General features: G+C 36.8%; 1 long non-coding RNA gene across 1 annotated transcript; it reads left to right on the top strand.

The window, feature by feature from the left end:
- The first annotated feature begins 521 nt into the window (after positions 1–521).
- On the top strand, positions 522–21,754 carry LOC118977319 (uncharacterized). The gene is made up of 3 exons (XR_005064495.1): positions 522–532; positions 6,630–6,642; positions 21,642–21,754. It is a non-coding gene; the product is annotated as an uncharacterized LOC118977319 (long non-coding RNA).
- The last annotated feature ends 1,274 nt before the right edge of the window (positions 21,755–23,028 follow it).

Here is a 23,028-nt window from a genome sequence, read left to right on the forward strand (position 1 = left end):
TTCTTCCGTCAGGCTGCTAACGCCAGGAAACTTTGTTCAAATAAAATGATCCAAACAAATCAGGAGCCAAAACAAGTAGTAAAGGGAGAAATGTCTAACAGCACCAATTCTTTCCCACCCCACCCCACCACATTTTTGGGATACCAGGAAAACATTAAGGATGCGGTATCTTTAAATTGTCAGCCCACATGCTTTGCTTCCACTCGCTCGCTCTGCAAGTTGACACATTTCCAAGTCATATTTTCATAGGCATTACTATCTATTGCTGTTATGTTTTATAGTGGAAATGGAACCCTAGGTTTAAGCAGAATTTTCTAATGAATTTTGTTTTGTTGTATTTTTGAGAAAGTTCCAATTTGTTTGAAACCTGATTAAATTAGCTCTTCCAAGCATTCTCACAAGAAAGTTGAGATTTTTATCTCACAGAAAAGTTGGAGGATTTTTTTTTGTAGAGTCACTGACAATCCTCAGATCAAAACCCCAAGCGACAAGTTGATTGTTCAAATCTGTACTTAACTTACACAATATGCATGTCTTAGATCTGATCAGAATTCACCAAAAAAAGCACCATGAATCAGCATTATGGAAAGTTTTAAAAAATATATTCTCTTGCAGGAAAAAAAAACTGCTTCATGTCTTCCCCAGGATATAGAGAAAATCTGGATTAAAACAAGACTACTAATTATGGTTGTCTTATCGATTGCCATTCATCAAAAATACCAAATAAACGCAGGTGTTTTTATTTCCACCCCTGCAGGACCATGTGTGGGTGTACTTACCCACAGGTGTGTGCACACCTATGAAAGACAATCCTAATGTTTAGAAAGAATAAAATAACCTACAAGATGGGATAGAAAAGACACTGAACGTGTGTCTACCACACCAAAATATCTCATGCAGGAGGCTATTCTGGTGCCTGAAACCATCACTCACTTTGTAGGATTATAACCTTAATTTTTGAGAGCTAGTGATGATATTCAAATATATGTCCCCTGTGGAATCATCACCCATTTTCACCTTGGCATGCATCAGTTTGGTAGTTGTGTGGTTCTGAGGAAGTGGAGTCAAGACAAGGATGCTAGGGAAAGGTTGAGAGGAGAAGAGTTTCCCCAAGGGCACTGGACATGGGTACACCACCCCACAGGAGGCAGGGTACAGGATCTCAGCACACAGGCACGCACTGACTCTAGACTAGAGAGTCTACAGTAAAGAGAGGCAACGTTTCACTGAAAACAAATACCACCACTTCTTTGCTCTCTGATTATGTATACTCCACAATATTTTGCTCTCTCATTATGTATAGTTTTTCCTTCCCTCCCCTTCTCTGCATATGTATCAATCTAGATGTATATACATATTAGTGAGACAATAAGCTCATGAAAATTTGTATTTTCACAATATTTTTATTTTTTTAAATATTTTATTTATTTATTTATTTTTAGAGGGGAAGGAGAGAGGGAGAGAAACATCAATGTATGGTTGCCTTTTTGTGCATCCCCTGCTGGTAGTTAGCCTGCAAGGAACCGGTTTGCAACCCAGGCATGTGCCCTGACTGGGAATCGAACCGCGATCGTCTGGTTCGCAGGCCCGCGCTCAATCCACTGAGCTACGCCAGCCAGGGCCACAATATTTTTATTTTTATGATTATTATTTGCAAGTATCTTTCTTGATTATACCTGTGAAGTAATTTATATGTAAATAACAGTTAGATTATATATATATATAGGCCAACATGACTATTTTTCTCCTAAAATAATATTCGAGTTTATTCCTGTTTCTCTCTTTTGAAAATAATCAGTTATTAATATATATAATTCAGTTCTTATCGACATGAACTCAAGTTTCACAAAACAGTAGCAAGTTAGACAAAGAATATATCCTGATTTAATACAATACAATTATAGATACTCAGTAAACACTGTTGACTGGTGATTTTTTTCTTAAATCACACTTCAGATACTATTATTAAATTCTCTGTTAGTAGAATCACCTATTAGGCTATATAATGGGTTCATATCTATTATGATTCTTAAAGCTATTAATGGCATCCTACCTTCTATAAAAATTTATTTTAAAATATTTTATATCACTTTGAAGTTTTAATCTTCTCAACAATCCTTTAGTATTTGCCCTAAATTATTTAAATCTGTTACAAATCCTGACTTCTGAACTCAGGGATGGTGAGTAGACAATGATCTCAGGTTAAATATTAGGTAGTTTTCCTTAGTAACAACTGCAATGAAAACGTGCATTACAATTAATATTTTCACTGAATCTCATCCACTTCCACTACTCTGTAGTGTTTAAAAAAACAAGAACATACAGATAACATCACCAGAATGCCTCCTCAGGGGCAACTGTATGTCATGAAACCCATTGAGAATAACTCACACTCAGCATTCTTTTTGCTGGGTGTAAGTTCTGCAATAGGAGCAGCAGCAAATGGGTGTGTTGATTGTAAAATCAACTAATATGTTTCACAGATAAATCTCTCCAGAATCTTAGTCAGTTTATAACAGCATCAAAAAAAAATGTGAGGCTTAGGTACTAAATGCCTGGAGCAAAAGAGCTCAAGTTATAAATGGAACCACTTCCATATATCAAATATAAAAGAGAAAGGGGGGGGGGGAGCTTTTAGAAAACCAAGAAAAATAAAAAGGGTTTTATGTTTTCATTTTAAATGGCCCTTTCCCTGTCCTTTTTCTACAATGTTCTCATTGGTAGTACCCTTAGAAAGGCTTGGGAAAAGGTTATTGTCATTGGGAAAAAAATTTTGCCACCTGTAAGCCATTAAGGTTGGGATGAAAATCAAGCTTGAAAAGTGCCAATGGTTCTAACGTTTAATTTTAAATGAGAGGGGAACAAGTCAGAGGCAGATAGTGACTCAATGAATCCAAGACCCAAATGAGAACGTTTGGGGTCCTGTGCATTTAACCAGTACAACCTTGTTGCTTGAGCCTACACCTGCAGAATGTTTTGCCTTTGTCATTTGTTCTCTTGGAGAATAAATGGAACTTCTGGAAGTGAAGCTACAGGGATTGAAACTATAAAACCATGGTAATATTAATATTTAATCAGCAAAAAGTATAATTATGCCATTTCTTCACAGGATGAGAATATTCCTGCTTGTATTTTTTTAGTCCCGATTTGCTATCTTCCAATCATGCAAATTAAAACTTTCAGAGTCTAAAGTTTCCACAACTTTTTTCAGTAGATTGGAATGGTAGGTGGAGTTAGAGTCTAATGCTGGGGTTTTGATAGCTTCTGGAATGCTGAGTTTCTATGTGTGATAATTGCCCTTTCATCAAATGTAATTGCTTATGACTTGAAAAACAGTAAAAAGACTACTGTATAAAACATTCATATAGAAATTAAAACAAGTCAGAACAAAGTAATTTTACAGCTTCTCTCATGTCAAGCACTTCAAAAATTACATTTGCACTTTAATTCTACCTCAGTTGCACTTAGAAATTATGGAATCAGCTTCCAGCCATCCTTATTATCTAGCATGGGGTCTCAGAGGTGTCCCAACAAAATGGATTTTAAAGTCTGCTAAGTGCATTGCAGAAAATTGATCCAAATTAAATGGCTCAACTAAGCAATGGCCAATGTGTATCTCTCAAATTTTTAATGAAATTAAAAAAAAATATTTAGAAATATTCTGGGGGGTTTTTTGGCCTTATTTATAGAGAAATACTTCCAAGATTCACTCCATGTTGGTAATACAGAACACATTTAGAAGAAATAATGGACTCATTTAAACTAAAATATCTGACATTCAATAAATATCATTGTTCAGTAAACTATCAGACATTCAGTGATGCCTTAAGTAGAGTTGATAACTATAGACAACTACTATTATTCTTCCTACTACTACTATTACTACTACTATTACTACTATCCTTCCTACTATTTCTCAAACTCCTTTCTAAGCAAACCTTATAGTCTTTTTCTTTTCCCTTAACTCCAGGACTTTTTCCCAACAATTATTCACATATTTATCAGTATCTTCTTTCTCTAGACTGGTCTATGTCTTATTAATTATAAATAAAAACCAGTTTCCTTCTTTAAAAGATAGTAATTGAAAAACAGATATTCAAATAAGTATTTGTACACAAAAAGTTTATAGAACAAACAAGCAAAATATAACCAAAGACAGTCAAATAAAGAACAGGCTAACAGTGTCCAGAGGGGAGAGGGGAGGGAATTTCAGGGGAAAAGGGGAAGGGTTTGCAGGAACTAGAATAAAGGACACATGGACAAAAACTAAGGGGAGTGGAAATGAGACGGAGTAGGGGAGGGTTGGGTGGGTGGGCTGGGATGGGAGTAAAAGCCAGAAAACTGTACTTGAACAACAATTAAAAATTTTTTTAAATCTTTTTAAAGTTTATAGAAGCACAACTCACAACAGCTAAAAGGTGAAAACTACACACATGTCTATCATCTGACGAGTGGATAAACAATAATGGCATATCTGTGTAACAGAACACTACTTAGCCCTAAAAAGGAATTAAGTGCTAATAAATACTATACATCAATAAACATTAAAAACATTACGCTAATTTTTAAAAATCATACATGTGCTGTATGATTGCACTGTATGTATTTCCCAGAATAGGTAAATCCATGGGGAAAGAAGATTTAGCGGTGCCAGGGTCTGGGGAAGTAGGGAGCAGGGGAAATGGGGGCCAGTTCCTAATATGAATTATCAAATTTGTCCTATCCTATCCTATCCCTCAGCATACCTTCTGTAACTTTAGTGCATTGGACTCTAAATCCTGTGAAAGAGGAGATTGTGTCTGTCTTGTTTACCCATTTATGGCCCAGTAACGAGTCTAGTTTATAGAAAGTAGGTCCTTAATATTTATTGAGCTAAAGTTTACTAGGATCTTATCTTCTTGCTTTTCCTCTGTGTAGCATTTGATATTATTGAGCCCCCTCTCCCTTCTATGACATCACTAATCTCGGTTCTACCTTGCCCCAAACTGTTTATTTCACCTTTTCCCTGCACCTTAAACCTTGATGTCCCCAGGGGCTCTCTGTGCTTGTCTCTTCTTACTCTATGTGCCCATCCAAAGCAATCTCTTCCACCTTCCCACTTTTACCTACTATTGATTGATATCATTTTTTCAGTTATCTTAATAAATGCCAGTCATCTTTCAGGTCTCAGGCCACATGTGGCTTCCTCAGGAAAATCTAGTACTCTGATGCCTCTTCCATCAAGCCTGAAAGATGAGATTAGATATACTTTTTTGTTTTGCTTTTTCTTTATATCTCTGTGTACTCATTTTTCTGTGAAGCTACTACATTGAATGGGATTTGATTACTTACTTGTCTTTCTCTCTAACAAAGCTTCATAAGTGAGAATGAGGATTTCATCTTGCTTGCTAATATACCTTCATTGCGAAACACATAATCAAAAATCAGTTAACAAATGAATGTATCTACAGCATCAAGCTCTCTTTTAAGAAATTATTGAAGGGGAAATATCTGTTCAAGTCCTTTGCCCATTTTTTAATTTTAATTGGGTTGCTCGTCTTCTTTGAGTGGAGTCGAGTGAGTTCTTTGTTTATTTTGGAGATTAAACCTTTGTCTGAGGTATCATTGGCAAATATGTTTTCCCAAGCTGTTGCTTCTCTTTTTATCTTGATACTGTTTTCCTTAGCCATGCAGAGGCTTTTAATTTTGATGAGATCCCATTTGTTTATTCTTTCCTTTATGTCCCTTGCTCTAGGGGACGTATCAGTAAAAATATTGCTGCATGGAATATCTGAGATTTTCCTGCCAATGTTCTCCTCTGGGGCTTTTATGGTTTCCCGGCTTATATTTAAGTCTTTTATCCACCTTGAATTTATTTTGGTGTATGGTGTAAGTTGGTGCTCGAGTTTCATTTTTTTTTGCATGTAGCTGTCCAGTTCTCCCAACACCATTTGTTGAAGAGGCTATCTTTACTCCATTTTATGTTACTGCCCCCTTTGTCGAATATTAATTGACTGTATAGAGTTGGGCTTATTTCTGGGCTCTCTGTTCTATTCCATTGGTCTATGTGCCTGTTTTTATGCCAGTACCAGGCTGTTTTGATTACAGTGGCCTTGTAATACAGTTTGATATCAGGTATTGTGATCCCTCCTACTTTGTTCTCCTTTCTCAAAATTGCAGCTGCTATTCGGGGTCTTCTATAGTTCCACTATTAAGAGTATATCCTAAGAACCCTGAAACACCTATCCAAAAGAACCTATGCACCCCGATGTTCATAGCAGCACAATTTATGATAGCCAAGAGTTGGAAGCAACCTAGATGCCCATCGGTAAATGACTGGATCAAAAAGCTATGGTACATTTACACAATGGAATTCTATGCTGCAGAAAGGAAGAAGGAACTCCTACCCTTTGCAATATCATGGATGGAACTGGAAAGCATTATGCTGAGCGAAATAAGCCAGGCAGTGAAAGACAAGTGATATGATATCACCGTTAACAGGAATCTAAACAACAAAACAAACAAGCAAGCAAAATATGACCAATGACACTCAAATATGGAACAGGCTGACAGGGTCCAGAGGGGAGAGGGGAGAAAATCACAGGGGAAAAGGGAATGGACTCACATGAGCAAGTATAAAGGACACATAGACAATAACTAAGGGTGGGGGGTGGAAATGGGAGGGAGGTGGGAGCACGGGGTGGGGGGGGCAGGGCTGGGAATATAAGACAGAAACCTGTACTTGAACAAGAATTAAATTTAAAAAAAAGAATAAAATTACCTGAAATCCTATTTTAAAGGAAAAAAAAGAAATTATTGAAGGGGGTTGCAGAATGAGGACAACCGTAATTGCACAATATAAAAATTGTTGGATTTCCTTTAGATGACCCTACAGATACCCCAAATTTGGAGATGAACTTATTATTCCCACTCATGTCTCTGCCAAACTTTCTAAATTCCTATCATAATAACATTGCCATCCACTGTGCTAACTAACTCGATACTCGAGAGCTATCCTGGGAGTTTCTTCTCCTCAATCCCCATACTTGGACTCTAGATCCTGCTCTAGTTCTTTTTAAAATCTGTTCTCTATTCCCAATTGCTCCACCACTACATTAGTTCTGATCCTCATTCACCATAACTCCCCTAGATTATGACAAAAAAAACCTTGAAATATGTCTTCCTTCATTCAGTTTTTACCCCTCCAACCAGCCTCCTCACTAAAGTTGTCACATTATGTCACAGCTTAAAAAATCTTCAGTGCCTCTCTGCATTACAGGATAAAGAACACCTCTGTATGATATAGAATATGCTCCAAGACATGGTTCATATTTACCACTCTAGCATATAGCTCATCCCAATCAAAATACCTTACCCTCCAGCTCATACTGAATTGGTCTCTGGTTGTATAACCAAAGACTCATAAAAAAACAAAGTTTGTTAATGCTCGCATGTGCAATTGTTCTTACAAATTTTTACTCATCGCTCAAGACCCAACACAGACCCTAATCTATTTGAGGCATGCCCCAGCCTTTCCAGAGAGTCCCCCCTCCCCTCTTTGTTCACTTATAGAGTGCCATCACAACGTATTCTAATTATCACTTTGTACGGATCACATTATAATTATTTGTTTCTAAGGCTTTCTCCCCACCCTCTGAAAGCTAGCTAATTTTGTACAAGTCTTCTTGGCTCCTATTGCAGTGCTGGATATAGACTAGATGCTCAATGAATGTTTGATGAATGAATGAGTGTATGTGTGTATACATACATGTATTTATTTACATATATACATATATATAATACATTGAATATGAAAGTAAATTTGATTATATTTAATTTTAAGTGTATTTGTAATTTAATACATCTGTGAATTTCCAAGAAAATGTTAACATTCTGAAATAGTTATTAAAGAATTCACACTATGGACAGATGGTAAAGAATAACTGAGAATCCTGAAGGATACATATGTGCTCACACATTCTCCTTCATTCTCTCTGCCTCGCTTATGCCTTCCTGGCCCCACCAAGCCTGTCACTTTTCATCTTCCCACCCTGCCAATTCCCATGATCAGAGGAGGCAAACTGAAAAAGGGTGTCATTGGAGAGAGTAATGGGTACAGAAGGGCCATGTAGTCTTAGAGATGTTGAAAAGTGTACTGTTCTATATAATAAAAAGAAAATGCTGTAAAAAGCACCCCTGTTAACTAACCCTGACAGCTAATGAGTTTCTCAATACCAATCCATTCTATCAGATAATAAGTTGAGATATTTTACACATTTCACAGAAAAAAAACAGCACTCTATATTTCCTATCTTATCTATACTGGCTATGACATAAAAGTATATGTCTTTTCTTCTACATAGTACCTTTAGAAAGAGTGGTAGTTTTTTGTTTTTTACCATTTGTTTGTTTTTCTACCTGTAACATTTTATTGTTCACATACTAAGTGTTAGTGGCGAAAATATAAATAAAGCCATATACCCTGATAATACTTCAATATCACTCCAAACAATCTGAATTTTAAGGATGTACTCTTCTTTCAAATAATGACTATCATGACAGCTATTATAGATAATAAAAAACATTCAAAGGAAAATACTAATATTATAGGAGAATGAGGTTTGGAACTACATAAAACACACCAGAGAAAAAATAGCTGCTAATTAGAGGATCTTAATCATTGGTTTTAAATCTGTAATTGAGATACCAAAAAACCTAAAATCATCTAGATTGAAAAACCCAAAGTTTATTTTGGAATAGAATATAATATATTATATTATAATCAAATAAGACTAATTTCAAATCAATCAGCTATTAGACTAAATGAAATCAATCAGACTATATAATCAAATTATCAAATGATTATAAAAATACTTCATCAATAATTCAATTCACTTGTGATTAATATACTATATCTATAGAGGGAAAGCCCATATATTTAAAATTTTAGATCAGAAACACTAAGATTTAGAATAAAAGTTTGAATATCTAAATTAATATTTTAGAGAGCAATTTAGAAAAATAAGTATAGTTACTTATATTGTTGTTAAGTTTTCAATACATTCTTAATCACTGAAACAAAAATTACTGCATGTCTTCTACATTTCTTCATGTTTAAATAACAACAGCATAAACGGCAACAACAAAAACATAACCATGGCACCCTGGGCTCCCCAATCTGATGTTGCCCTGGAGTGGCCCACTCATTCATATCTGTGGATAGGAACATAGATCAAGGTGGCATAACTACGAAACAAGTTCCACAAATGAGGCTATTGAAACAAATAATAAAAGCAATAAAACTAGATTTATTTCCGAGCAAAGAGAATTGAAAGAAAGAATCAGAAGCAGGAAGGAGATGTTGTGAAACTGAATTTCAGATAAACCTATTATAGATGAGGGGGGCTTGTTGGCTTGTGATCTTTTCTCATACCCTGTGTCCTCAACTTCTATTACTGTAAACACTTCAGTTCTTTAAAATACAGCCACATTATTTTTTTCAAGATTAATATATAAAAGAGTAAAAGATTGCTCCTGGGCTAGGACCCTATATGCTAAGTTTCAGTCTGGAGCACAATTTTATAGCTGAGTTATAAACCTTTGAAAATAGGTGTTTAGAATGGAAATGTTAAGAGGCCCCTAACTGTATGGCACAAATAGTACTGGCATCATTCATCTAGAGAAAGTACAGAGGCAGCTATAGTATTAAAGTTTACGCTTCAGATAAAGGACTCTGAACATGGTCAGGCTGTATTCTACCAGGGATTTAATCACACTTTGGGAAATCTCTTGCTTATGGTGATAGGGCAGTGGGGGGGTAAAAGGGGGGTGGAAGTGAGTCAGGAAAAAAGAAAGAAAGGTTGACCTGTCACTTGGAATTTCTTATGACAACCTGAGCTAACTAAAACTGTGAACAATAAATAATGACTGGAATTATTACATTATAATAAATCTGTATCTCTCTTAAATCAGGTAATACTATTTGATATATTCTTTAAATAAAGTTATATTGACCTTAAATAAGCTGTTTTTTTATTTGGAGCACATTATGTCCATATAGCATCAGAAGAAAACAAATTTTACATTTATAATAGTGGAAATCAAGCGATGGAACATTTAGAATCTTCTAGATTTTCTACCTTTCTCTATCTTGTTTGAGAGTGAATTTTCATGTTCCTAAAGGTAATAGTTCTTCTATGATAAGTTTTCCCTAGTTTACACTGTCCCTATTAATATTTGAGACAGAATTTGCAATATAATCTCTTGCTTCCAAATACGTCTTTCTTCTGGTATAATGTATCTCCTCCCTGAAGTTTCTATAGATTCTTGGACAGCCTAAGTCTTTCTTGACATAATTATTTTTCTGGGCAGAAAACATAATAATGGGGGTCACATCAAGATAAATCTATGCACAATATCTGAGAATATAATTAGTCAATAGGCTTACTGTAAAAGTAGTATATGGTAGTTATAACCAAAATTAGAAATTGGGATTCAAATGGTCAGGTGACTAAATCATTGACTTCTACAACCATTACTTTCCCAGAGAAGGAAGCAGCAAAGGAGAAGAGGAAGAAGAATTCATCTGTCTCTATGGAGAGATTATTTCAGATAAATTAGATAGATAACAGAGAAGGCTATCAAGTTACTGTTCCAGAAGCTGGAGATCCAAAGGGAAGACTCTTAGCCTCTTAGCTTACATTAGTGGTAACTGGCACGGTAACAGGTTAATGGAACTGGTAGGTCCACTAAATACATTCTGATGGATTAATCTTCGGATTCAATTCAGAAAATTTAAGCTTGTGAATTTCTGTAAAAAAAATACAGAAATTCCAATTGTGTGATTGCTAGTAACTATTCGGACTAAGATTTTACAGTATGTCCTCAAAATAGAAGAAAAAATAGCAATCAAGCTTTTCAGATATCAGATACTAAATACCTTTCAAGTATTTATTCAAAGCTTATTGGATAAATTCATGAGATTTATTTGAAAATGTAGTAAGTCCCTCTTACATAAATATTACGTATACATATAATACACTAATTTTCCAAAACTAGTTTATCAAACTATATACTTGAAAAATAAAAGTCTATTGTCTGATGCTGCATAAAGGAAACATTGGATGCATTTAAAAATCACAATTTTCCCTTTGTTTTAAATAAAAGTCTATTGTCTGGTGCTACATAAAGGAAACATTTGGATGCATTTAAAAATCACAATTTTTCCCTTTGTTTTATATTACAGAGCTATGAAAATTCTTGACAGTAACTGGGGGAAGGGGATAATGAGGGAAGGAAGAAGAAAGGTAATCAAGGAACGCGTACAAGGACCCATGGACAAAGTCAAAGCAGGGCAGGACTGAAGGTGGGGGGTGGGGGTTGGGGGGGGCGGGGGAGTAAAATGGAGACAACTGTACTTGAACAATAAAAAAAAAGAAAATTTGGAAGAGTTAAAGTAAGATGTAAGTTATTATGCAGTTGAGTTAATATGTATGTAAAATAAGAAAACTTAACTATGATTCAGACACCCAAACTTCCTGAAGAAAAGACACAGGACAGTATTTCCTGTTATTTTCCCGTTTCACTGCATGATTCAGTACCATCTTCATTAACAGATATAGACACTGAACTGCAAGATGGAAGGCTAAAAAAAATTCTCAGCTGTCCACTTCTAAAATACACTTATTTGTCATTTTTAGGATTCCATATTTATCCTTTCCAGGTATGTTGAATAGTTAAAAACAAACAAAATAAACATGTTACACAAATATCTCAATTCCCCATTAATTTAAAATGCTATGAATTTTGAAATGCTAAAAGATTTGGGGGGGTCACATAACCATTCTATGACTCTTTTTGTGGTTCTTAATATTTAATAATGTTGCCGCAGAAATTCATCCCTAATCAGGAAATGTGTCATTTGCCCTTGAGCATGGTCTGTGGAGTGTGAGAATACTGCCAGGCACATGCCATAGGTCATGTAAGACGGCCACCTTGTGACTAGCTGCTATATATAAGGGCTCTGGGGTCAAATCTGTCTGTTCTTTGAAGAGGTTGGGAGGTTTCACCCTGAAAGCAATACCAGTCCTCAGTCTGGAAACCAGGTCCCCAAGGAGACCCTGGGCAAACACTTTCAAATAGCTCAGAGTGAGGGAAGAGGCACAGCAAATGTCAACTCATATACACCCACAATAGAAGAGATGAGAAAATAGTGTCCTTTTTGCAAGTACAGAAGTCTAACTTTCTTAGGAAAATAATGTGCAAAAATGAGGGTGCACTCAAAACATGTAAAGAAGTGGGCAAGGCTAGTAAATAACTCCAGGTGTTAGCCTGCATTATAGGTAGAGAAAGAGTTTGGATTATATAACCTGCCAAAAAGAGAAGGGACATCAATTTGGCTTTCCCTATCACTGACAGGTGTTGTCTGAAGAGGCTACCGGCTTTTTACACAATGGGGTCAGGAGGAATAATCAGTCCTGTTAAAGAAGGTCCAAGGAATAAATTGATTCATTTTATAGACTTACTACAATGTCACTGTTATTTATAGGAAAATGCACTCCAAGGAAAATGCATAATTCCATAGCCCAAAGGATTATGAGATGTAAATTGCTCCCAGAGGTTAATCTTTTGATGTCCGCCCCGGACCAATTCTCTCTTGAATTCTTAAGGCCCAGAATATTATCTCCAGGGTCTCCTCCTGGACCAGTCCATCATTTCCATTTCACTGAGCTAATAAAATCATTGTCTCTATTACCTCTTCCACTACCTGTCATTCTCATGTCTTATTTGTGTATTACACTTATACTTACTGAGTTTTACACTTTATATCCCTTTTCCCAGAATCCTGAAACCAAAATTTGCTGGACCAATTGTACAGACAGAAGCTGGACAAGATCATTTGTAATCATCATGGTCTCAAAGCATCTTGCATGAGAAGATATATTTTTATCTACAAAAGTTTTGTCAACCCCTGAATAGCTGCTTTCATGTTACTATACTGAGAAAGTTATAAAGTACTCTGTGTGTATATATAAATAAATACATATACATATAAATTCAGTAGAACTTTTGTTTGCTATTTTAAACTATATTGTAATCATCACAGTGGCATCTACACATAGCTTAAAAATGGTGCACAATGGACTACCTTGTTTGGGTCACCTACATCTCTGGGCCCAATATCACTACTTAAGAACACACAACCTACAGTAATAGAGAACTACTATACTAACAATTTGGTCGGTCTCGGTCAAAATATCTGACCTGAACCATCATCTCCACTCAGTAGAATTGCTGATCATGGTAATTCCACCAAACATCTGGACGTTGGCACTAAGTGAAGCTGGTTCCACCCTTCTCACTGCCATCTCAGCCTCCCATGTCACCTCTTGATTGCACTGCCCATTCACCTTTGCACTATTACACTGGCCCTTCTTTGCAGACACCAAAACATATTTGATACGGGTCTTAAGTCCTCCTGGTTCTATTATGGGAAAGAATTAAAAGGTCATTATATGATAAGTGCTAATGCTGAGAAGATAAGACATCATACCATGTATAGCAGGAAAAATATCCTTTCAGTGGCTCTCAGATTATATAAATGAGTTTGGCCGAGACACTCTTTAGCAGGAGATATTCCTCAAAGCTAGGCAGACTTGAATATAGAGAGGAGTATAAATAGATCTCACTTCTTATCCAACAGTCCACTAACTTGAATTTGTAATCATTGTAGGAAAGACTCCCTTCCACTGAATGAGGTGGTACTCCAAAAGACTTTCCATGTTCACAGTGATCATGCTGTTTCTGGAGTCAAGAGGCAGAGATTGTCTGCTTCTTTTATTTTTTTTTCCAATTTTTTTATTTAATTATTTTTCAAGTACAGTTTTCTGTCTATTACTCCCATACAGTCCCACTCCCCATCCTCCCCCCTCCCTCCCATTTCCACCCTTCTCAGTTGTTGTCCATGTATCCTCTATATAGGTTCCTCTAAATCCCTCCCTTATTTCCCCTGAAATTCCCTCCCCTCTCCCCTCTGGTCACTGTCAGCCTGTTCTCTATTTCAGTGTCTTTGGTTATATTTTGCTTGCTTGTTTGCTTTGTTGTTTAGCTTCCTGTTAGAGGTGAGATCATATGGTATTTGTCCTTCAACACCTGGCTTATTTCACTCAGCATAATGCTTTCCAGTTCCATCCATGTTGTTGCAAAAGGTAGGAGCTCCTTCTTTCTTTCTGCAGCAGGCCATACCACCCTGAACGCGCCCGATCTTGTCTAGTCTGCTTCTTTTAGAGTATTCAGAATAGTTAGACCGTGTGTTTCTACATATTTCCCCATTCTATGGTCTTCTCCTGGGAGAAGACTTCTCCTGGGAGTGCTTATGAGTAGGGTCAACTTTTACTCAGTGTTCCCAGGAGAGTCCTGGATTATACCTGGTAACCTGAAGTAATAATTAATGCTACCTTTAGTGCTCAAAAGTAACCTAGTTTATTAGATAAGTTATATATTCATTCTAATTATAAGGTATCCTCAAGTGTTAAGCATTCAAAAATACCACCTGGGACCACAACACGTGCCTCCTATTTCAGACTTTCTTGACTAATAATAGTAGTTCCTCTAAGGGTCTCTCTGAAATGAGGATTCCTGAGCCCTGATCCACATTCCTGGATGAGAGTTGGGGATGGATATGTTTAATAGGTACTGCAGTTGACTCTGCTGTACCATAAAGTCCAAGCACTGCCACTCTCAAGAATTCGGTAGGGTCTTGTCCCATGTGCTATATTTCTGTATAGCCCCACCATTCTGTATACTGCTTTCTCCTCCACCTTTGGAAAGTGTCCACTTCCTAAACTTTCCAGCTTAATCTTAAATAGAGGTGCTTCTGTCCCTATTTGTCTCACTCCACCCTCACAAAAACTGTTGTTTATAGAGATTTGGCTGGCCCAATGGTATGCTGGAACTGGCTGGTATCAGTGCTTGAGAGTCGATATACACATTACTTTCCAATGCAGTGATTTCATGTTGGAAGCTTGAAATCAGCCACGGTGAGAATATTTACACCATTGGCAAATAAAGTCTTTCTCTCACTGACCCTACCCCAAGAGCCACTGGTTACACACCAACCAGTACCTCACTAGCTAAATATTCACTGATAATTATGCTATTACTCCTTTAGATAAACAAAACAAACAAGCAGAATATCAAATGTTTCCTCTGCAGTGTCAGTCTTTGTTTTAGGTGTCTCAGATACCTAATCTTTTCTCAAGCTAGAGAAAAGATTCCATCAGAAGAACACTACAATTGTGAATTATCTTCTATGGTATATTATGAGAAATTTTCCTTTTTCTAAATACCAAAAAGTGTTAAAATTGTAAAAATTTGACTTCAAGCTCAAACTGTTCTGAATTTTAGGCTTGTGTTCAAATATAGATATTAAAACATTATTTTTATTACAAAGAGCTTGTACATTAATACAGAATTGATACATGCTCATTACAAAAATGCCTCATTTTAAAAAGTTTCTGGACTTCTGACCAAGATGGAGGTGTAGGTGAAAATACTGTACTTCCTCGCACAACCAAATTTAAGGACAACAAAGATTTAGAAACAAAAACACAATCAAAACAGACAGAAAATTGAACTATACTGAAGTCCGACAAGGAATCATTCATCCAGACCAGTAAGAAGGGTGGAATCGGCAGCAGGTGAAGAGGGATTGTGGTAGGAAAAAGCGGTGGCTACTGGACCAACCCAGGTGCGTAGGTGGTGGTTGGCAGATCCCAGGTATAGGGTGGCAATGGGAAGACCCAGAGAGGGTGCAAGGCAGCTGGCTGAATGTGGTCACATATTCACGTGCAGATAAACCAGGTGAAAAAAAACGGACAGTGAGACAGACCATGCAACCCAGGGCCCTAGCAATGGGAAATAAAGCCTAAAAGCACCGATTGAAAAAACTTTCGGGGGTTGAGGTGCCAGGAGAGGCTCCCAGCCTCACAGGAGAGTTCCTTGGAGAGACCCACAGGGTCCTAGAACGTACACTAGCCCACCCACACAGGAACCAGCACCAGAAGGGCCCAATTTTCTTGTGGGAAGCGGCAGAGGGGACCAAAATTTGAGAGAGAAAGGAGCAAGTGCCATTGCTCCCTTTGACCCCACACCCACATACAGAGTCACAACCCAGTGACTTGGGTTGCCCCACCCTATGAACACCTAGGCTCCACCCCTCATACGTAACAGACATGAACAGACCAAAACATTATGGCTCAAGCAGAAGAACAATGCAAAGCCCCAGAGCCAATACTTTTAAGTGACAAAGAGATAGCCAACCTATCGGATGCACGGTTCAAACCATTAGTGATCAGGATGCTCATAGAATTGGTTGATTTTAGTTACAAATTAGATGAAAAAAATGAAGGCTACACTAAGCAAAATGAAGCAAATTGCACAGGGAACCAATTGTGATGGGAAGGAAACTGGGATTCAAATAAATGGAGTGGGCCAGAAGGAAGAAAGAAACATCCCATCAGAAAAGAATGAAGAAATAAGAATTCAAAAAAATGAGGAGAGGCTTAGGAACCTCCAGGACATCTTTAAATGTTCCAACATCCAAATTATAGGGGTACCAGAAGGGGAAGATGAACAGCAACAAGCGGAAAACTTATTTGAACAAATAATAAAGGAAAATTTCCCCAATCTGGGAAAGGAAATAGACTTCCAGAAAGTCCAGGAAGCTCAGAGAGTCCCAAAGAAGTTAGACCCAACAAGAAACACACCAAGGCACATCATAATTACATTAGCCAAGATTAAAATGAAGAAGAGAATTCTAGAAGCAGCAAGAGATAAGGGGACAGTCACCTACAAAGGAGTTCCCATCAGACTGTCAGCTGATTTCTCGAAAGAGACCTTACAGGCAAGAAGGGGCTGGAAAGAAGTATTCCAAGTCATAAAAGGCAAGGACCTACATCCAAGATTACTCTACCCAGCAAAGCTTTCATTTAGAATGGAAGGGCAGATAAAGTGTTTCTCAGATAAGGTCGAGTTTAAGGAGTTCATCATCACCAAGCCCTTATTATATAAAATGTTAAGGGGACTTATCTAAGAAAAAGAAGATAAAAACATGAACAATATGAACAGTAAAAAGACAGTAAACTCACAGTTATTAACAACCACACCTAAATCAAAAGCAAACTAAGCAGACAGCTAGATCAGGAGTGGAACCATAGAAATGGAGATCAGATGGAGGATTAGCAAAAGGGGAGTGGGAGGAGGAGAAGGGGGGAGAAGGTACAGAGAATAAGTAGCATAGCGGGTAGGTAGAAAATAGACAGCAGGGAGGGCAAGACTAGTATGGAAAATGTAGAAGCTAAAGAACTTGTGACACATGGACATGAACTAAAGGTGGGGAATGGGGGTATGCAGGGGGAGAGGGTATACAGTGGGGAGGGGAATGAAGGGGGGAAATGGGACAACTGTAATGGCATAATCAATAAAATATATTTTTAAAAGTAAAATAAATAAAAAGAGAAAAAAGTTTCTTAGCTCTACGTACCTAGAGATATCTGTTACTGACTCTGCTTCTGTTAACTATGCTTTTCATTTTATCATTAACATCTGTCTACATTAGTGATTATACTTTACACATAAATACAATAAGTGATATGTAATATTTTATTGTGTGAATATAATTTGGTTTATATGATAATCTGGTTTTCTTTTTTGTTTAAAATGTAGTTCCAAATTTGTGTTATGAAAAATAGCACTATCATGATATTATTGAACATATTTTTGTATGCATCTTAAAGTGCATTCAGAAAAAAACTATTGAAGAATAACTGTACTACTAAAGTGTATTTATTTTAATACTTTCAATAGGTACCATTAACTTATCCTTCCAGAAATGTTGTATTAATCTGGTGTCCTAAGTCACCACAATATATTTGAGTACTATCTTCTAGCACTGCTAAGAATACATTTATTAAAATAGAGAGAGTTCCAAGATGGCTGCAGAGTAGCTAGAAGCTCCATGCTCTTAGTCCTAGCCCCAGACCAGTCTTGCAAGCTAAACTACAGAGCAATCAACTTGAAAGACCAGATGAGCATGTGTGAAAGCATGTGAGTGAGCGTGTGCACAGGCTAGTGTCTGACCATCTGTGAAGGCACTCTGGGACGAGCAGTGTGGGCTCTGGCTGTGCAGGTTTGGAGCACATGCCATTTTGTGGAATTTGTAAAATCCTCTCTGGGAAGAAGCTGCTGGAGCATCCACACCTCGGCGCCCAGCCTCACCTTTGTCCCCTCCACACCAGGCTAGCCATATGTCCCACCACCAGGAGCTAGGGTCTGGGGACTCAGGTAGTTGCCAGGGAGGAGACTGTCATCTCCCCAGCTCCAGCACTTCTAGCACCATGAGCTGGACAGAGTTTGACTGATGAGACTGCATGAGCCAAGGAGCCAGGACCACTGGGGATGGAGAGAGTCGGCCAGAGCCGTGATGGCTGCAGAGGCTGTAGGGGGAGCATCACAGTGTGAGCCTGAGGCTCAGACTCATTGGAGGGAGTGGCACAAGTTCCAACCATTGTCCTATATCACAGTTTTGCTGCTGTACTCTTCCCTCCCTTCTCCCACCACATCAGGATAATGTGAGATTTGAAAGTGGATGATGTATACAGGATATATTCTGCTGATTTGAGGAAGGGAGGGAGAGGCGTTGGTGTGAGAGAGAAATGTTGATAGGTTATCTCCTGTATGTGCCCCAACTGGCAATCCAACCCACACCTAGAAGCCCACTCAAGGCAGAGGCGTATCCTGTGGTGACTTGGGACATTTGCTGACATACTCCTAAACTCAGTGCTGATAAAAGCCAGCTTCACATAGCAGGTTGGCTCACCCTGGGAGCAGCCAACTCTGGAGGAATCAGCCACAAACTGTGGGTCAGTTGTAACTTCCAAAAGGCTGCTGAGAGCCAGATATGGACAGCACCTGACATTGGCTGACACCAGACTCAAACATCAGAGTGACATCCAAAGGGAGAAACCTAAAGGCAAACACCAAACTCTGCTGAGACCAATCCACTTGGTATTTTTTATTATTTTTGCTATTTTTCTTTTATTTTTGGTGTTCTATTTTTTCTTTCATATATCTTATTATAATCTCACCTTTTACTATTCCATTGTTACATTCCTCTCCTCTTTAATTATTTATGGTACTTTTACTGTGTTCCCTTTCCTTGCTTTCCCCTTTCATTTCATTACTAGTATTAGTTCCTTCCCCCTTCTCTCACAATTACTTTTCTTTCCTTTAGTCTTCTCATATCTCTTTTTCTCTTTCTCTACTGTTTTCATTTCTCTTTTCATTCTTATTATTCTTTGCTCTCTTGTTGTTGATATTGCTATTGTGGTTGAGGGAGGGGGTTGCTTCTTTTGGTGGTATTTTTGTGTTCTTTTACTGTGATCTGATAACATCTATACAACACCTTACAAGACATGGTAGAAGCTGAGCCTCCTAGCAGGCCAAAAGGGAGTTCCCAGCAATGAACAAGCCAATAGCAATCAGGATCCATATAAACAGGAGAGACCACATAACACACAAAGAGAACATTCCTAGAGGATCCAGATCAGGAAATCAAGGAGTCTATACCACTGGGTGTTACAGGACTTCTAAGACATAAGGCCACTCCACAAGACAGAAAATCAAAGCAGATCAGTCTCATACATAGAAACAAATGAAGAGACAACTAAAATTGGGAAACAAAAATTAATCCCAAATGAAAAAAAGTAAAAATATTCAGAAAAAGAGCTAAATAAAATTGAGGGAAACAATTTATCAGACATAGAGTTCAAAATAATGGTTATAAGGATGATCAAAGAACTCAGTGAGAATCACAAAGAACTTAGTGGGAACAACATCATCATGAAAGAGGACAAAGAAACCTTGAGGACAAAGAAACCTTGGTAAGAACCAATTGGAAATGAAGAATAAAATGTCTGAAATTAATACACTAGAATGAATTAAAGGCAGGCTACATGGAGCAGAGGATTGAATCAGCAATTTGGAAGACAAAGTAGAAAAAACACCAAATCAGATCAACAAAATGAAAAGAGACTAAAAAAGAATAAGAATAGTTAAGGAAGCTTTGGAACAATATGAAGCATAACAATATTTACATCATGTGGATAACTAGAAGGAGAAGAAAAGGACAAAGGGATAAAAAACCTTTGAAAAAATAATGACAGAAAACTTCCCTAACTTTCTCTGTGAGGAAAAAGTCATGCAAGTCCAGGAAGCACACAGGGTCCCCATCAAGATGCACCCAAAGAGGCCCACTCTAAGACACATCATAATAAAAATGACAAAATTTAAAGACAAAGAGGGAATATTAAAGACAGCAAGGGATAAAGAGCTAGTGACATACTAGGGAGCCTTGAAAAGGCTATCAGGTGATTTCTCAGCAGAAACACTACAAGCCAGAAGAGATTAACGTGAAGTATTCCAAGTAATGAAAAGGAAGGACCTACAACCAAGACTACTCAATTGAGAGAGGCTCTCATTTAAAATAGAAGACAAAATAAAGAGCTTCCTAGACAAAAAAAAAGAGCTAAAAGAGTACACCTGCACCAAACCAGCATTCCAAGAATAATAATGGGGCTGTTTTAAGAAGAAGAAGAAATAAAGAGAGAGAGGAACACAGATACAAAGGGGAAAATGGCGATGAATAAATACCTATCAATAATAACATTAAATGTAAATGATTAAGTAAGTGCTCCAATCAAAAGAAATAGAATAACTTAATGGATAAAAAAACATGACCTTCACATATAGTGTTTACAAGAGATCCACCTCAAAACAAAAGACCTACACAGTCTGAAAGTGAAAAGATGGAAAAAATACTCCAAGCAAATGAACATGAAAAAAAAGCTGAGGTAGCAATAGTTATATCAGGCAAAATAGACTTCAAAACAAAGGCCATAACAAAAGACAAAGCAGGTCACCACTTAACACTTAAAGGAACAGATCAATAAGAAAATATAAATCTTGTAAGCATATATGCACCCAATATAGGAGCCATTAAATATATAAAATTATATAAAGAAAATCTTCAGGAACTTTAAGAAAAAGATAAACAGCAATACATTCACTACAGGGGATTTTAACACCCCACTATCAACAATGGATAGAACTGCCAAACAAAAAAATCAAAGAGATTGCAACATTGGATGACAATTGATATCAAGGGGACTTAATTGATATTTACAGAACACTTCACCACAAAGAAGCAAAATATACTTTTTTCCCAAATCCATTGGATCATTTTCAAAGGTAGACCATACAGTAGGACACAAAACAAGCTTTAACAAATTCAAGATCATTGAAATCATATCAAGCATCCTCTAGGATCACAATGGCTTGAAACGAGCTACCAACTCCAAAAAAAATCCTCAAAAACATTCAAATACATAAAGGGTGAAAACATATTACTAAGTAATGAATGTGTTAATAATTAAATCATGGAAGAAATTAAAAGTATGTGGAAACAAATGAAAATAAACACCCAATAATTCAAAACCTATGAGACACAGCTAAGTCAGTCCTAAGAGGGAAATTCATAGCAATACAGACATACCTAAAGAATATAGAAATATCTCAGATAGACTACATAACCCTAAATGTAAAAGAACTACAATAAACAAAGCTCAGAGGTAGCAGAAGGAAGGATATAATCAAGATCAGACCAGAATTAAATGAGACTAAAAACAATTCAGAGGATCAATGAATACAGAAGGTGTTCCTTTGAAAAGATAAACAAATTTGACTTTAAGATACTCATCAAAAAAAGAGAGAAGACTCAATAAATAAAATGAGAAATGAAAGAGAAGTTACGACAGCCATCAGAGAAATACAAAGGACTGTGAGAAATTACAATATGCAACTATGTACCAAGAAACTGGACAACCTGTGTTAAATGAATAAATTTCTAGAAATGTAAAATCTTCCAAACCTGAATCAGAAAGAAACAGAAAACTTGAATAGACTAATAACCACTGGCAAAATTGAACAGTAATCAAAACACTCCCAACACAAAAGCCATGAACCAGAAGGCTTCACAGGCAAATTTTACCAAACATTCAAAGAAGAACTACCATCTATCCTTCTCAAACTATTCCAAGAAATTCAAGAAGAGGAGAGACTCTAAACTCTTATTAGGAGGCCAATATTATACTAATTCCAAAACCAGGTATAAACACAACAAAGAAAGAAAAATACTGGCCAATATCTCTAATGAACACAGATGCTAAAATCCTCAACAAAATATTGGCAATCCAGATCCAACAATATATTAAATAGATCATATGCTATGATCAAGTGAGATTTATCCCAGAGATTCAAGGATAGTATAAAATTTGCAAGTGAATAAATGTAATACATCACATAAAAAAAGACAAAAATTATGTGATCATATCAATATATTCTGAAAAAGCATTTGACAAAATCCAGCACCCATATATGATAAAAAAAACTTTCTGCAGAGTGGGAATAGAGGGGGCATAGCTAAGCATAATAAGGGTCATACATAAGAAACCTACTGCCAACATACTACTCAATGGGGAAAAGGAAAAGCATTTCCCTTAAGATCAGGAACAAGACAAGGGTGCCCACTTACACCATTCTTATTCAACATAGTACTGTAAGTTATAGCCACAGTTTTTAGACAAGAAAAAGAAATAAAGACATCCAAATTGGAGAGGAGGAAGTAAAATTATCATTATATGCAGATGACAAGACAGTATACACAGAAAACCCTATAGTCTCCACCAAAAAACTACTTGATTATAATAAGTGAATTAGGCAAAGTAGCAGAATACAAAGTCAATATTTACAAATTGATGACATTCTTGTACAACAGAGAAGTATCAGCAAGAGAAATTTTTTAAAATCCCATTTACTATAGCAACATGAAAAATAAAGTACCTAGGAATAAATGTAACCAAGGCTATAAAAGACCTTTACTTGGAAAGTTATGACACTGAAGAAAGAAAATGAAGAAGATACAAATAAGCAGAA

Source organism: Sturnira hondurensis, unplaced genomic scaffold (genome assembly GCF_014824575.4).
Source record: "Sturnira hondurensis isolate 20B ecotype Veracruz unplaced genomic scaffold, ASM1482457v3 Scaffold0021354, whole genome shotgun sequence".
Taxonomy (NCBI): Eukaryota; Metazoa; Chordata; class Mammalia; order Chiroptera; family Phyllostomidae; genus Sturnira; species Sturnira hondurensis.